General features: G+C 41.9%; 1 long non-coding RNA gene across 1 annotated transcript in view; it reads left to right on the top strand.

Annotated features, from left to right (window-relative positions):
* LOC144336195 (uncharacterized) overlaps positions 1–17285 on the top strand; it is a 43310-nt gene extending 26025 nt beyond the window's left edge. Inside the window, exons 5-6 of the long non-coding RNA XR_013407734.1 lie at positions 13620–13691; positions 16139–17285. This is a non-coding gene — a long non-coding RNA (uncharacterized LOC144336195). The remainder of the gene's footprint in view (positions 1–13619; positions 13692–16138) is intronic.
* The last annotated feature ends 396 nt before the right edge of the window (positions 17286–17681 follow it).

Raw genomic sequence — 17681 nt, 5'->3', positions numbered from 1 at the left:
ATCTTTTTTCTGCAGTATCTGGTCTGTTGATTGGCCCATCAGTGAATTTTTCAGTTCCAATGTTGCACTTTCAGTTCTAGAATTTGCACTTGGTTCTTATTTTATTGTTTCCATTTCCTTGGTGAGATTCTCCAGTTGTTCACTTATGATAACCATATTTTCCTGTAAATTTTTGAACATACTTGTAATAGTTGTTTTAAAGTCTTGTCTTCCTAAATTCAGCATCTGAATCATCTCAGGGCTCTCTTTGTAGAGAGTGCTTTTTTGCTTCATCACACGTCAGAGTTTACTGTTTCTTTCCATGTCTAGAAACTTTGGATTGGATAACAGAAATTGTGGCTGATACACTGAGAAGTCTGGACAGTTCTTCACTTACTCTATTTTCACCGAAATCTCATGCTATCCTCTGCGGAAGCTGTAATTGTTCCAGTTTACGGATAAGCAAACTGAGCCTCATGTTTGCTAAAGGACCTGCCCCACATTATACAGTTAACATGTGGTAACGCTGCCACTCAAAGCAAGACTTTCTGCTGTTATCTTGTTGGCTAGATTTGTCCAGTTGGAGGTGCTTTGGCCAGGCCATCCCTGTGTACACGCTGCTGAAATTTATCCTGCGGGCCAAGATTCTGCTTCCTCTGAGAGGGGACGGAGGCCCGCGTGGCCCTCTGCTGTTCCATGGGTGGGGGCGGGGCACAGAGCTTTTTTCCCACTGTTTCTGAAAAAAACTGGGAGCACAATTAGCCCTGTTAGCCCTCACTGCACTGCTGTGCATGGCTGCCAGCTCTCCAGGGCCGTTCAGTAATCCCCAGGGCCTTCTGCAGGGGCAGCGATTAGCAGAGGTGTTTACGTCTCTGAAATGTACCGGGCTATAAATAGAAGCTATTTTCCCAGCATCTTGTGATACTAGATTTGTTCTTTTCTTTTTCATTTTCTTCCCCATTTGTCAGCTTTAATAAAGAAAAAAAGGAGCAAAGCGTTGGGGGGGAGGGGCAGGTAGGGAAACGACTCACCCACCAAACAATTTCAGATTGACAGAAGGAGCATTCACTTAACTTCTCAGAAAATCTGTGGCAGAGCTCCTGGCCTGCAAACATGGAAACAAACTCCAAGCAAAACACACTGTCCTTCTGAGAAACAGAATGAAACTCAGCGATGCCAGGCAGCAGCCCCCTGCCTCAGAGATCTCAGTGATGGGTGCCCCTGAGAGCTCGGAGCTGTTTCTGACAGATTCTGGAACTGACACTCAGGCACCTTCCTGGCTCCTGGGATCTCAGACCTGTTTCCCCGAGTCTTAGAGTCTTGGTTATAGATTCTGTTTTTACACAGACCTGGCATCCAGGAGCTGAAAACATTGTGGGTTGTGCCTTCTCCTTTCTCACTCAGTTTATCTGGGTAGGACACTAAGGCTGTTCTATGATGATATAATGCACCGGCGGGAGGGGGGATGCAATAATTCCATGGTGGGGAAGGGCAATGCCTCAGGGACCCTGGTGCATGGGGTGTCTCCACCACACAGGGCAGCCTGCCCTCAGGACTGATGACTGCTTACCTGCATCTTCTACACGGGAGGCCAGACATTGGAATAAGAGCTTTTCATGCAGTATCTCATTTTTCCTGACAACAAGCCTATGAAGGAAGAACTTAACCATTTCACACATGAAGAAATTGAGGTGGCCAGGATTATGTAACTCACCTCATGTTGTGCACCGGTCATGGCAGGGCCAGGCTTCACACTGAATTTGCAGCCTTGGCTTAGCTCCCAAACAACATTGCCTTCCCTTTCTAGTCCCCAGGGTTGACATTCTCCAAAAGGACACTGGGAAGAGCCAAGAATAAGAAAGCTGATGGTGAGATCTCTAGAGAATGTAAAGAGTCCTGATCCACAGCAGTTTCCAAAGCGTAGGGCACAATGAAAGCATCATGACTTTGAAAAGCACAGAGGCCTGAGGATCCAGAAGGGAGACATGAGTACTGGTGAAAAGTCCTCTGTGGATACATCTGAATGTCCTTCTTCTCATAGAACCTCTTGCTGTCCCCACTCAACATTGGAGGGCTGCTGATGTGTTGGAGAAAAGAATAAATAAGAGAGAGGCTACCGGTTAGGGTTCCAAAGTTGCCCATGCTGGTTATGGTTGAGAGCTCGGAGCTGTTTCTGACAGATTCTGGAACTGACACTCAGGCACCTTCTTGGCTCCTGGGATCTCAGACTTGTTTCTCAGAGTCTTAGAGTCTTGGTTATAGATTCTGTTTTTGCACAGACCTGGGATCCAGGAGCTGAAAACATTGTGGGTTGTGCCTTCTCCTTTCTCACTCAGTTTATCTGGGTAGGGCACTAAGGCTGTTCTATGATGATATAATGCACCGCGGGGAGGGGGAGATGCAATAATTCCACGGTGGGGAGGGACAATGCCTCAGGGACCCTGGTGCATGGGGTGTCTCCACCACATAAGTTGTGCAGTTGAAGGCAGGGATGCCCTGGCAGCAAGGAGAGGGGCATCTCTTAGCTCCTCTTGGTTGCCACAGAGTTGCTTCTTGCTCAAGCCCACATGACCAAGGACAGGATCACTGTCCCCCACCAAGCAGGAGGTTTCACTTCTTGAGCACCAAACACGGGCATGGGATGCATCTCTCCTAGGGATTCCTGAGGCCATTGTTTTCGGCGCTCCTCGCATACCCGCATCTATTTGCACCAACATGCTCTGCAGGACGGCTCATCAGGGGGCCTCTCCCCTTCCAGGCTGCTGGCATTAGAGGAATGCAGACCTCAAGCTCGCCAGAAACTTTTAGCTCCATGACTGTGGCCGAGGCCACTTGGATCCCACTTTCTTCAAGCAGCACGTGCTCCCAGGTCCCACGAAGAGTGAAGGTTCTCTTGGTTTCTTCCCAACTGACCTAGAAATGAAAAGTCATTATTGAAACTCCTCCAACCAGGGAGCCCACACTCAGAACACAAAGGATTCTTGGGCCAGGGGAGAGAAAAGCACCTTAAAGGTATACCTGTAACAGGGAAACGCAAATGTAAATTAATTTCTCAATCAATTCCCTGCTACAAATGTTTACAAAACATCCCAGTAGTCCATCAACCCAGAAGAACATATCAGACTGATATTATATATGTAGTCCTGTAACACTACTTAGCTCCAATTATACAGCGGCTCCTCAACTTACAGTAGAATTACATCCTGATAAACCCATCATAAGCTGAAAAAACCATGTCAATAATGCATTGAACACACCTAACCTACCGAATATTGCAGCTTAGCCTAACCTAACTTAGACATGCCTGGACACTTCCATTAGCCTACAGTTGGGCAAAATCATCTAATACAACACCCATTTTATAATAACATGTTGCATATATCATGTGATTTATTGAATATTGTATCAAAAGTGAAATACAGTGTAGCTGTACGGGCACTGGAAATGTGGTTTCTACTGACTGCCTATCACTCTGACACCACAGTACAGTTAAGAAGACATCAAGCCATCATAAGTTGGGGATCATCTGTCAATATTTCTGTGTTTCTGTGGCTTTGGCCATGGCCAGGTCCTCTTTTCTCTTTGCTCAGGCCACACAAGGTCTTCTGGCCACAGTCTCACTTCCCTAAATCCATCCTCCATCCTGTGGCCACGGGTGTTTTAAATAATGCAAATATCATCTCCTTACTTCCACTTAGAACATCCCAGGGCTCTTCCTTGCCCGCAGGTTAAGTCCAGGCACCCTTCTCTCTGTCTCTGCAGAGTCCCATCTCTGTAATTAGCACTGATGCTCTGGATAGACCCACTGCTCCCCATTCCCTCCTCATAACTCTGTCTTTACAAAAGTACCTCCTTTGTCCCCCCCTTTACATTCCATGGGTGACCCCCCACTCATCCTGAAAAACCAGGCTGACCATCATCTCCTCCAAGAAGCATTTCCTAAGTTCCCCTGAGGGATTCTGCTGTTTCCTCATGTGTGACGAGGCTGGGACTTGGCCTTATTCTTACGGCATTTATTTCAGGACAGTACAATAACATGTGAATACCTCACTGCTTCTATTACAGTGCACTCTGGAGGGCAGACATTGTTTGTTCATTCATATTTATTTCCTGGTGCCATGCACCAGTCTGGAAACATGCAAACTCTCAAGGAATTGTGTGTTGAGTAGATTGCAGCTCCTTGAGTAGGAGTGCTGGGGGTATGCGGGGAGCCCTCTGCACAGAACTGCACAAGCAGAAAGAACAAGAAGAAAGGAATCTACCCTTCTCATCCTACAACTTCTTTGTAAAGAAAATTGTGCTTTAACTTTTTCAATGAATAAAGTCACCAGGAAAGGACATGTTTTTCCCATCTCTGCCTGGGTTCTCATGGGAGAGTAAAGTGATGGTGAGAAAAGAAAACTGTCTTGGGAAAGCAGAAGGAATATGAACTGCCAGACATTGACATCAGGGTGTATGTCAGCTCTGCAGCTGTTGGCTGTGGAGACATCCCCAATGCAGGATATGTTCCCCAGGAAGTAGTCAATGCTGTCACTGGTGGCATCACCTGGATCATTGGTTAATGGGTCTGAATTGCTTGATCATTCCATGGCGATCACACTTATTTAATTTTCTAAAGACAGGAATGAAAATACATTTCAAGAAGAATACCAAAACAAAGTGCTCAGAGAACAAGCTATCTGTCCATTGTGTTCAAAGCATTCTAGAAAAATGCAAGGGAGGAGAAAAGCGTAGCATCTAGGATTGTGTTAAAGACCAATGCCACCACTGAGGGATGTTCACTGCATGTCTTCTTTTCATAAGGTAGTGTAAAGGGAAACACATCTGTCCTTGCTCTCCAAGAGCATATAATCCAGTTACAGAGATAAGATACGTGGTAAGACCACAGAGATCTGTGTTGCAAGGCACACAGGGACCTTGCTGCAGGGAGATGTCTTCAGAACACTAAAGGGACCCTTGTATGTGGTTGGTGGGAATCTAAATTAGTACAGCCACTTTGGAGAACAATATGGACATGCCTCAAAAAACTAAAAACAGAGCTACCCTTAGATCCAGCAATCTCACTGCTGGGTATGTGCCCAAAAGAAAGGAAATCAGCATATGGAAGGGAGATCTGCACTTTCTTGTTTATTGCAGCACTATTTGCAATAGCGAAGATTCAGAAGCAACTTAAGTGTCCACCAGCAGACAAATGGATAGAGAAAATGTGGTATATATACACAATGGAGTACTATTCAGCCATAAAAAAGAATGAGAGCCTGTCATTGGTGACAACCTGGGAGGGAAATAGAAGACATCGTGTTAAGTGAAATAAACCAGGCACAGAAAGACACACATCACATGTTCTCACTCATTTGTAATAGCTAAACATTAAAACAATTGAACTCATAGAGATGGAGGGTACAGGGATGGCTACCAGAGGCTGGGAGGGTAGTTGTGGGGAGGGTGGGTGGAGAGTAGAGATGGTTAATGGGCACAAAAATAGAATGAATGAGATCTAGCATCTGAAAGCATAGCAAGGTGACTACAGCCAACGATAATTTATTATACATTTCGAAATAACTAAAAGAGCCTAATTGGAATGTTGGTAACACAAAGAAATGATAAATGCATGAGGGGATGGATACCTCATATGCCCTGATGTGATAATTACTCATTGTATGCCTGTATCCAAATATCCCATGTACCCCATTAATGTATACACTTACTATGCACCCATAAAGATAAAAAATGAAAATAAAGGACAGTAAAGGAAGAAGAGGTTGCTTCTTTATTATTAATTTTTTTTTCTGAGATGGGGTTTTGCTCTTGTTGCCCAGGCTGGAGTGCAATGGCACGATCTCCACTCACTGCAACCTCTACCTCACAGGTTCAAGCTATTCTCCTGCTTCAACCTCCCAATTAGCTGGGATTACAGACATGCACCACCACACCCGGCTAATTTTGTATTTTCAGTAGAGATGAGGTTTCACTATGTTGGTCAGACTGGTCTCGAACTCCTGACCCACCCACCTTGGCCTCCCAAAGTGCTGGGATTACAGGCATGAGCCACCATGCACCGCGGAGGTTGCTTTGTGAAGCTTTCAGAGCAAAGCTTTGGGTGAGTGCTTAGGGACGGGGGAGATGAGGGTGGACAGGAGAGCCAGGCAGCATCCCAGATGCAAGGAAAGTGATGTAGGGGGAGATTGTGGGATGAGTGTATTCATGTGACTGGGTCAACAGAGTGGGATGTAAATTGTGAGCAAATAGAAGAGGACCCACAATGACGGCTTAAATTCTATCCTGGTCCAGTATCTACTGCAGGTGACACACTCAAGGTCAGATTTTTAAAAGAATTGGTATCAACCAATAGGACATTTTGGGATTGAGGACATTTTGGGAATAGAGTTAGAATAACGGTGTCAGCATCGTGTCATTTGAGAAGCAAGGATGATACAATGGAAAGAGCCCTGGACAAGCAGTTGACAAACTTTCCTTCTTGAAAAGTGTTTCTAGTGACAACTCCTCTCCCCTACTGCGGTGAGCCTGTGGACAAGCCCCTTCCACTCCCTAGGCTTGGGTTTTCTAATCTATAACATTAGGGTATGGAGCTAAGCCCTTAGACATCCTCATGGGCCCTTCAAATCTTAAAGTCATAGGTATTTTTGTGATTCCAGAAGTAGAAGTTGAGAACAAGGATGAAGGAAGAATCAATGATGATTGGGAGATCCTGAGCCTGAGTGAAGGAGGAGATGGAAATTATCACTGGCAGGAGCCTGGAGTGATGTGAGGGGTCGATGTGTGAAGATGCTAAGACAGTGCAGTCTGAGGGAATCAAATAAGGATTCTAGAAGGACAGGCATTATGCTGACTTCCCTTCCGAAGGCTTCTTGGAGGCGGGTAATTAGCTGAATTGGAAGGAGGAGGAGGAGGGCTTGGTGGATCAATGGAAAATGAGGCGCTCCAGGTGGCCCCCCTCTCTGCACTAGGGATTGGTGTGGTGTTCTGCTTGTAAGTTCTTTGAGGGCTGTCTCCGATGAGGATGGTGAGGTACTGCAGAAATAGAACTGGACAGTGGGGCAGAGGCTGCTGCTGAGGCTGAGGATGGGCGTGCTTAGTGATTCGTCCACTGGAGGGTAAAAGCCTGGCCAGGAAGTAGGGGAGAGAGATGCCCATCCAAGATACACAGGCTTCTCCCATGTGGGTAAGACACTGAAAGCTCACGGCTGGGCTTGCTGCGGCTGTGGTTCCAGGCTGGGCACAGAGCGGGCGGGTGATTATTATAAGCTGATGGTGTTGAAGGTCTGTTGTACACTACCGCATGGCTGGGGCTGCCCAGCAGCCTCCACACACAGCGCACCTCAGAACGGACTTGGGTTTCTCCTGTTTAGGATCCTTGCCTAATCACCATTCCTTTGCACTATTGAAAAAAGCAAGAGAAACAAGGTAATTGGATCGTCTCAGTCGTGTTCAGTTATGTAATGGACATTTTGTCTTCCTCTGCATAACACAAATGGCCCTCCATACTTCCCCTAACATTTACTGCAAAGCCACCTTGGTGATACCGATGCCGAGGTCTTGGGGAGTGACCACTCAGCTCATCTTCTAAGGATCTCAAAGCACATTTACTGACACTGGCTAATTAAGCTTCCCCAACCTGAGATGGGAACGGGGAGAGCTGCATGGCTGTTTCAGTTTTTCTGTAGGAAAAAAGGTGCCAGTCATGGACTGGATGAGGCAAACGCATAGGAATGTGAGGAGGCGGACGCACTGGGAACCCCAGGAATGACAGGAAAGAGGTGTGGTCATCCTGCTTCTGGTCTCTGAATCCTGGGGGAAACATCCTCACTTCCCTGAAGAAGGGTCCCAAGCAGCACGGGAGGCATCAAGAGCCTTCCCTCTGGAGCACACGTGCAGCACCAGCTGGGAGAGCTCCCTTGGCTTAGGAGCTTCCCCAGCCTTTGCTCACCTGCGCTCAGAGCTCTCACCTGATGCTTTCACTCAAGACGGACGTCTGCAGAAGCTGCAAGCATCAGTCCAAACCCAGCAATTGTCTTCATGGTTTCTTCTAACAATTCTTAAACTTAAGAGAAGCAACAAATAGAATATATAAACGACAAATTCACAGAAGGAAAAAATAGGCCAACAAAACACTTGAAACCAAAGCCTGCTTGAAATTACCGGTAAGCAAAGAACGGGGAATGAAAACAGCGATGCAGTGTATTCGCCCCTGTGGAGTTGGGTTGGGTAATACTCACTGGTTGTGGCTGATTGGCACTTTTGCACACAGCCGGTCAGAGCTCATATTTATATAAACTTTCTGGGAAGCAAATTAATAATCACAATATTATGTCTTTAAAATATGTATACCCTGAGACCCACAATTTCATTTCTAAGATCTTATACTGAGGCAACTCTGTTAGTATTATGTTCTAGCTGGGCGTGGTGGTAAATGCCTCTAGTCCCAGCTACTCAAGAGGCTGAGGCAAGAGAATTGCTTGAGCCCAGGAGGTCGAGGCTGCAGTGATCTGTGATCACACCACTGCACTACAGCCTGGGCAACAGAATAAGATCCTGCCAATTAAAAAAAAAAAAAAAAAAAAAAGTAGTATGATGTTCTGTATTGAATAACAGAAACTAAAAAACAAATGGTTTCCATCAAATAGAAGTCTATTTATCAATTTTTGTGAGTACGTAGTAGGTGTATATATTTATGTGAGATATTTTGGTACAGTCATCACATCATGGAGAACTGGGTATATGTCCTCTCAATCACTTATCCTTTGTGTTATAAGCAATCCAATTATACTCTTTTAGTTATTTGAAAATGTACAATTACATTATTGACTATATCCCCTTATTTTTTGGTCACATAACATGAGACTTAGAAGTAAGTAGTCCAGGGCTAGCATAATGGCCCTGTGATGGTGTCGGGATCCAGTCTCCTTCCCACTTCCTGCCACACCCTCCCTAACCGATGGTTTTCAGGTCTTGGTGCTAAGATGGCTGCCTGCCTGTGCCCATTGTGTCCGTGTCCCAGGTGAGACAAAAGGAACGGACAACACAAACATGGAAGACCACAGGAACAGGTCAGTCACATCTGCTGCTCTCCAAAGAGCCATCCCGGAAGCACCACTCTGTATTTTCTCCTTACACTGTATTGACCAGACTTTGTGATATAAGAGTTGAAATAATTTAGCCTGGGATATTTCCACACTGAACAAAATCAGAGTCATATTAACAAGGAAGAAAAGAAAAATAGATGTAAGGTAAGTAATTTATGGTATCTTTGACAACAGTTATTAAAGATTGCATGCAAATTTTATATACATTATATGAGGTATATAATATATAATACACATCTATGTATTTATATGTGTGTGTGTAGACAGATAAAATGGCAAAATAACTGGAAGACTCCAAAATTAAGCATTTGGTTCAGAGACATTGTAATAATCCATATAATAGAATTCATACATTGGAATATATTTAATTGATAAACATCAGGCCATAGAAGGATATTTCAAACTTGGCAAAACATTATAATGTATTACCAAGTAAGAAGTAGGCTCCATGCAGCATGCATGGCAAAATGCCAGTCAGGAAAGGAAAAATTGACATATGTAAAGAAACATAGAAAAGTAGCTAGAAAGAAACATACCAAAATGTTAATGGTGATTACAACAGTGGGGAGTGGAATTATGAGTATCAGATGATTTTATGAATATCTTTGTGTTTTTATGAGTTTTCCAAGTTTTCTGCATTGAACAGATACTACTTTTGTAGTCTAAAAATAAAAAGCGTTAAAAAAATAGAGGCAAGTTTAATTTTTCCTAACGGAGTCCCAAGGAAATGAGTTGTTTCATGGAATTGGGCCAAAGCAACAGTAAGTTGGTTCTGGATTTGGGTGGTTGATATTCAAGAAGTTCAGGGTTTATTTGTGGTAAGCAATCGCATGGCCTCCTGCCAGATGTACTTGGCCTTCCATGTTAGCTCTAGGACAGGTAAACAGATGACAGTTAATGTACTTGGGTTTGTTTCTCATGTCATTTTACTTTCCTATTTCATCAAATGTTTAACATTATTAATTTTTAAACCATTTGGTTAAGATTAAAAAAAAACCAGAACGCTACTGTGCATTGAGCTTACATTTCATTGTTCCCTTGAAATGATGGTTTTATTTTTAACTTTTCATTTCAAATGTTTTCCTTTCCAATTGTAATTGAAACAGCAAAAAAAAAAAAAAAAAAAAAAAAAAAAAAAAAAAAAAGTTGCATTTCCTGGGGGAAAACAGTCTTTCCGAAAATGAGCAGGCTCTTTATGACTGTGCAAACAATACAAGCACAGAGTGTACTGTAAGGGGGATCTATATTTGTGTTATGTACACATCTATATTTATATGATACATATCCTAATAAGGGCACCCTGCAGCTCCGGGACCAGCTGGAGCCCTTCTGTTTGAAATCATTTAAAGTGCCACTGACGTCAAGTTGAAAGATACCACCGCACCCAGGTTCTAACAGGTGTTGCTAAGTCTGCATTTACTCATGGTTACATGCAGCTCTCCGCAGCATGCAATAGCACCCACAACCTAAAACCCGAGGTCCTCGCTTTCTGTCCTGAGTGCCTGGGAGCTACACACCCCAGTAAATTACACATAGGTTGAAAACTTATGCTAAGGGAACCCAAGTTCTCTACCTAATGTTTTCAAGGTGAAATATTCATCTGTTTTATAGACTAGGAAGTGGAATAAAAGGGTGAAGCCCTTTCTAGTAAGTTACCTGTAAGCCATGTATTAGCCTTCACCCTTTTACTGAGCCTCCAGGGCCCAGTTTCTCATCTGTGAAGTGAGGGATAGGACTCCTGTCTTGTTGTGTTGCCACGTAGCAAGGCAGGGGGCACCTATATGTAAATCACTTCAGCCTCATTACATGGTGACTACCCAGTAAATGGCCGTAGTGATAGTTATTAGTAGTTATGGTCTATTTTTGTTGTCACATAGTATAATTCTTTGGAATGACCATTATCTGCTTTATCGGCTTATGTTTTTGAGAACTTGGATCACCAAAAACCTAAAGATACTGCAGCTTCCACTAAGCAGACCAACAAATCAATAAACCAGTTTATCTAAGAATATTAAGGAAAGTCAGGAAGAACCACAACCATAGATATATATGTGTATATATATGTATATACGTGTATATATGTGTATATACATATATGTGTATATATATGTATACATGTCACAGAGCTACAAACCTACACACACACACATATATGTATGTATGTATTTCCGAGATGCTGGAACAACCACCTCTCATTACCCTTCTAAGGACCCCTCCTTATTGATCCTTAACATCATTTACCCTCTTAGTTTTTCTAATCCCTTCTCAGCCGTACTTACCAGGAGGGTTCACACATTTATTTGGTGACACCTAAGCCTAAATGAGTTTATGAGGTCATTTCGTATGGTCCTTTTGACAATATGAGAAGACGAGATTGAGAGAAAATGATAAAAGGGAATTCTAACACACTGACATGGAGAAAGGTGTGGTGGAATAGAAAAGGGTGGTTAATCTTAAATCACCATTCTGCTTAAGGAAGATCCAAGTCTAGTGTGTTCTTGGTAACTTTTGGAATGAAAGTGTAATGAAACATTCTACAAAATTACCATGATAACAATGAGTATAAGCTATAATCTAGTTCTTAGAACAATTTACACAGCACTTTTGCATTGATCGTCTTGCTAACTTAGGTCATATAATCCATCATTCATTCATCTAGTAATGCAAAAAAAATGGTATGTTGTTTTCTGGGATCTCATTTTTTAATACCATGAACCAGGTCCCTATTTCAGTGTGTAGCCTGATTACAGGTTAGATCTGCCCAGCTCAGACCATCGTCTCACAGATGTGTGCTTACCCCAAACAGTGAGATCTTTGACTATTTATCACGGTTACTCTGGGGGAATGAAAGTCCGTCCTGTGGGCAGTGGATGATCTTTCGGTATGAGTCAGAGCTGCCCTTTAATTTTTTCTCAAACCTAGATTTATACGTCTCTTGTAAAGATAAATGACATCATAGATGGGGCCATCTGCTTATTTTTATCTTCTTTAATTCTTTGTGAGATGATGGCATTGGCTGAATGACAAGAGTGTGCCACTTCCACAAAGCTGCAGATTGTCCAATGGACTCTAGTCCCTGTGAAAACAACATGGATTCAACTTGTTATTCACATAATCTCTCAAACAGTGAACATTGCTAAGCCCAGGCCTCAAATGAGCCACACGTTGGTGCTCTCTGGGGGTTCTACCCAGAAGGGCTGGTTATTGCTGCATCAGGGATGGGGGAAGGTGGGACTCCTGCAGGCACTCTTCACGTGTATGTGATCCACATCTTCAGTTCTCCTCAACATCGAAGTCAAAAGAAGCAATGCTGTTACTCGAATACAATGATTAAAATGAGGATTAGACTTTGTCTTAATTCAAAAGAAAGAGCAAGTTGTATTACTTGATGTCCAGCCATACAAAAAGCAATGTATGGGAAAGAAAAACCTAAAGAAGGCACTTGGGGAAAAGAAAAACAAGTTCTATGCAGGGAAGGAAAGTAGTGATGGGATTGGGTTGCTCTTCTTTGAAAATTCTCCGCTTTACAGGGATGGTATGTTTTATGTTATAAATTAAGCTACGTTTAATCCCTTAGCAATGTGTCCCTGAGACATTATTATGGGCTTGCATTTGTCATGGATTCTATTGAAATATGTTCATTATTTTTTCCAAAAATATGAAATAGAAAAAGGGGCTTTCATGGGCTCTAAACACCAGATTTCATTATCTGCATTTAGAGCGAGGAGAGATTTGTCAGAGGTTTCAGGCAGTGACTAAGAACTCAGAAGGAGGAGGGAAGAATAAGTACTGACAGCTTGTTCTTGACCTGCCCAGTTATTTCAACCACAGGAAGGGTTTTTAAGATTCTTTGCGTTATCATTATTTGGTGACTCATACTGTGGGTTAATAATTCCCTTTTTCCTACTTCTCTTGCTCCTCATGGGCCAGCATAGATCAGGGGCTCAGGGACCTGCCAGCTCAGATGTCATTTCATCCTCAGTGGGGGTCACAACCTCCACATGTGCTTCCTGAATATGCTTGAGAAGAATGTTATCTGGCGATGGAGCTGCTGGCTGAGAGATCTGGTTGAGGGATGGTGTTTTAGCCTGAGGTTTCTTGGAGAATTTCAATCCTAGCCCATTTCCGAGGATAACAATGCTGAACCCATTGGCTGTTACCCTTTGAGGAGCGATTTTCTTCACCATCTAAACAAACATGTTGCATGTTAAAATTCAGTGCTCCTGTTCTCACTTATAACTGGGAGCTAAATGTTGAGAACACACAGACACATAGAGGGAAACAACACACACCAGGGCCTATCGACGAGTAAAGGGGAGGCGGGGTGGAGAGGGTCAGGAAAAGGAGCTAATGGATACTAGGCTTAATACCTGGGTGATGAAATAATCTGCATAACAGACCCCCATGTACCAAACCTGCAATGCACCCCTGGACTTAAAAGTTAAAAACCCCTCAGTGCTCCTATGACATTTGATATATTTGGATTCTTCTTCATGGTTTCTTTAATGTTCACCACCTTTTTACTATCAGCATCAGGGAAGTGTCATGGCCTCATATTCCTGAGTTTCATGTCTTTACTGACCAAGATCAAAAGCACCTTTCTCCAAGGCAAGTGCATTCTCTCCAGGCTGCTTCTATTCCATATATTTGTTTATGCTGGCATTGTAACATATTAATATTTTTCCCATTATCAAATTTTGTGAGAATATCAGTGGTACATTTTAAAATCTAATAAGCATTATCAGATGCCTTTTGAAGATCATCTCTCAAATTATAGCCCAATAGTGAAAGATTTTTAGCCATATTTTATTTAATTAGCTTTCCTCAATGTGTTGATATTTTATTACTTAGAAACCCCCAACCCCCCGAACCTTCAAATGACTTGTTCCCTGAACATGAAGAATAAAATTGGGGCAGTCTGTCCTCACAATATTTTCTGGTCCAAAGCAATTTCAGATGAATACATGCTTTTGAATAGAATAAGCCATTTTGCATCAATTACATTTCCACTGATTTAAGCAAGGATACGGGTTAGGAGAAACAGTGCAATAATTTAGAGCTTGAAACCCTTAGCAAAACAAATCAGCATCAAGTGTGTAAAATAATGTTCATGTGGGTAGAAAGGGAGGAAGTGCCTTAAAAGACTGGACCAGAGTCTCCTTTCTGGCTGCCCTCTGTGTGTTCCCAGCGAATTGATTTCATAGTGTCTTATGACTGCCTGCTATCTTTACTAAGCAATCTGGTTATTGCTGTTGTTGAAAACATTCTCCCCTGATTTTAAAGCCACATGCCTTTCATTTGTCATGCAAGTTGATGAGCATACTTTCTTTTTTCACTTATAGACAACCTGCTTTGAGGCTCCTAAAAATGTTTCTATGAGGATTGTGGTCTCTGAATGTGGTAATAGCTTTTACATGATGCCTTATAAACAGGTGCTGTCTACATTAGAAGCGTAGCCAGAGCCCCCACTCTCAGGGCTTGACATCTGCCGGTTTTAGAGCAATAGCCGGGTGAGTGTGTTGCTACTATTCTGTTGATGGATGACAGCAATAGATCAAGGTAGATCAACATTCTTAAGGTACAGCCGTAAAAGGGTGAGTGTAAAATGGAAATGCACGAGTGCTTTTCAAAGGCAAGAGATTAATAGCTCTGGGCACGCCAGAAATACCAGGATAACTTTTCTACATCTCTAAATGGAGTTAGCTCTCTTCTAATTAGCTTGTCTTCTGCCAGACCAGAGCTGGGGGCAGCTCATACACACTGTGCCTTTAATTCCCACAACTGCAGTGGGTGGCAGTCCCTTCTAGGATGTGTGGAGACGAACAGAACTGAACTTTCTGGAAGCATTATTGAATTTACTTCTTAAATGACTTCCCATCATCTTCTAACTGGTGAGGACCAGTGACTGTCACTAGTCAGGCTGCACCAACAAGGAATGGAAAATGGAGGTTACAGGCTCTATGACGTCAACCTCTGATGGTTGAAATCTCATTTCAATATTCCGGCTTCCTAAAAAATGTGTGGATCCCCTTGTGGCCTTCTCCTAGTAATGAGGTCTACAGATCAAACTCAATTATTTCCTTATGCTATAAGACAGCCAAATTCATCTTAAAATGTCCCAGGTTCATATGATGATGTGGTTTCAAAGTTTTAAAATAAAAGAAGAACCTATCGGCTTTCCTTTCAGCAATTAATAAGCTGATGCTAACAGCTCTATCTCTGTACTGACTGATGAAGCAGTACCGTGTTCAAGATCCCTCTGAATTTATGTCAGTCCTACATTTCTAATTATTTTTAGTTTGTTCTTCTTTTTCCATTAAGTGGACGTATCCACGTATGGTGGCCTCTTCAAACAAGGTTTCCAAAATGTTAAAAGAGTAAGGACGTCTCATTGGAATCAATGATACGTTTTCTTGATCTTTAGGACAAATTTTCTCTATGTGGTAGAATTTGAGCTTGCGGCAGTGGCAGAAACCGAATGATGGCTGAAGTCATCCATATGAAGAAATATCTTTATCCTCACTTTATTGTAGGCCCCATCCTTGTAAGCTACATCCTAATCCCAGAAGTCCTCAGAAGCTGCTCTGGTTCTGGGTTGACATACAGACAATAAAGTGGGGATAAACACAATAACTTAACAATGGGAGCAACTAGTAAGTAGTGACTTGATCTATGACACTTATGGAGGGTCTGAAATACAAACTCCCATGAGGCCACGAAGAAATTTCCAATTAGACAACAGTGATGGATGGGCTGTATTAGACAACTTTTGTACCTTCTCAAGATTTCTAGGATCTAACTTCCTTATTTGAGGGCTGGAACTAGTGACCTCTTCTATTATCATGGGTTATAAGTGACTAAGCTCAGTATTATACTTTTCATAGCAAAGATTACCATCAGTTGTTTATGAAGTTCAATACTGACAAACCTGATTGATAATGAGATCTTACTATGGATCATTAGCTAAGTGCACAAAAGATTCTGATACAATGCTTCCTCTCAGAACATAGGAATGAAATGCATTTTAAAAACGCAAAGTATTACCTGTATTTCAGGCATCAAGAGAAAACAGCAAACCAGTCTGAAATTCCATGACCAATGAGCCCTGGAATATGAGTATGCTTTTAAAACAGACTCTTTAGAAGAACAAAATGTTACGGCATAATGTAACCCTGGTAATTTCTTCACTGGAACTTTCCACCCACTACTTCTGAACGGAAAAAGTACTATTGAATCCTGAGTTACCCATTAAACATTGACTCTTTCCTTAATAGTAGCTGGTGGATTAGCTTTTGAGTAGGATGTCCTGGGACTTCTCACTATGCCTTCATTATTCCCTTTTTATTCTATGAAGTGGCATTCCTTGCTCGTTATGAAGTGGAAAATGCAGCTATTGTAACTCAGCATACTTGTTCATGAGAAATAAAACCAAAAAGAAATTAAACAATCTTTTTTAGCATCTGTAAAGGCATTTTAAAGGTTAGTTAGAATAATCCAATTTTCAGTTCCTTTAAATCATACTACATTTAATTGTAATGATTTCTGAATTCATTATGAATAGAATCATTTAAATTAATGTGAAAAAATTGGTGTCGCCTGTTTTGAATTATTAGAATTCTTCTTAGAAATTTGTAGCATGTCATTAAAGAATGCCTAGTGACAAAGCTACTTCGCCCTATTTGGTCTACTCTTTTGAAGGCACCGTGGTCCTCTGCCACTGAGCTCTCATAATGCTTGTTGAACAGAATGGGAAGGCCTTGAGAACCACACCGTGTGTGATCTCATTGAATGTCAAATGTGGAGATGATGGTGAACTCATAAAGAAGAAACTGGAGAATATACTGTGGATCTTCTTAGGACTTTGTTGTCATTGAGCTCTGGGATAATGATTCTGTCAGATTTGTGTCTTATGAAGTTGAATAACTCACTCTGTTCATAATATGAGCCCTTAATCTCCTGCTCATTCCCATTTGATCATCAGATGAAAAGACAGTGACAGAAAAGTGGCTGAAGCCATGTTTAAACTTTGCTTGTTCCATTTTTGATAAGAGGTCAAAAGTCATAACAAAATCAAATATTTTGGTTAATTTAAATATTTAGACTTCTATCATTTTTCTACTCTTTTTCTTTGAGGACTATAGGCAAGACTACTTATTGCAATACGAATGAAGTGGATAATCCTATGGAATGTAATCCTGAGAAAAGCAGATTCGCTCTCATGTACTTATTCCTATATATGGATATTTTTAAAGCAAACTTCACAAGATCACTTTCAAATCAAAGCTCAGACCCTTACTGACTGCAAGTTTAAGCAAATGATTTTACTTTTCTGAACCTTGGTTAATTCATCTGTGCAGTAGCCACAATGCCTACCTTGCAGAGTAATAAAAAACACTTGGAATGTTGTAGGTACTCCATAAATTCGACAATGTTATACTGGTCAAAACAGGAGGACCAAACACCCATATAAATGTTTCCTCCAAAAATTTCATTGTCATTTATTTTCTACACTTACTTGTTAGTGTCTCAATTTGCTGATGCACTCTACATTCTTCATCACTATTAAATTCAAGAGTAAATTTTAGAAAAAGCACAAGT

The sequence above is a fragment of the Macaca mulatta genome, chromosome 17 (assembly GCF_049350105.2).
Source record: "Macaca mulatta isolate MMU2019108-1 chromosome 17, T2T-MMU8v2.0, whole genome shotgun sequence".
NCBI classification, from domain to species: domain Eukaryota; kingdom Metazoa; phylum Chordata; class Mammalia; order Primates; family Cercopithecidae; genus Macaca; species Macaca mulatta.
The sequence above is the reverse complement of the archived record's forward strand: the minus strand, read 5'-3'. Positions and strand labels throughout refer to the sequence as shown.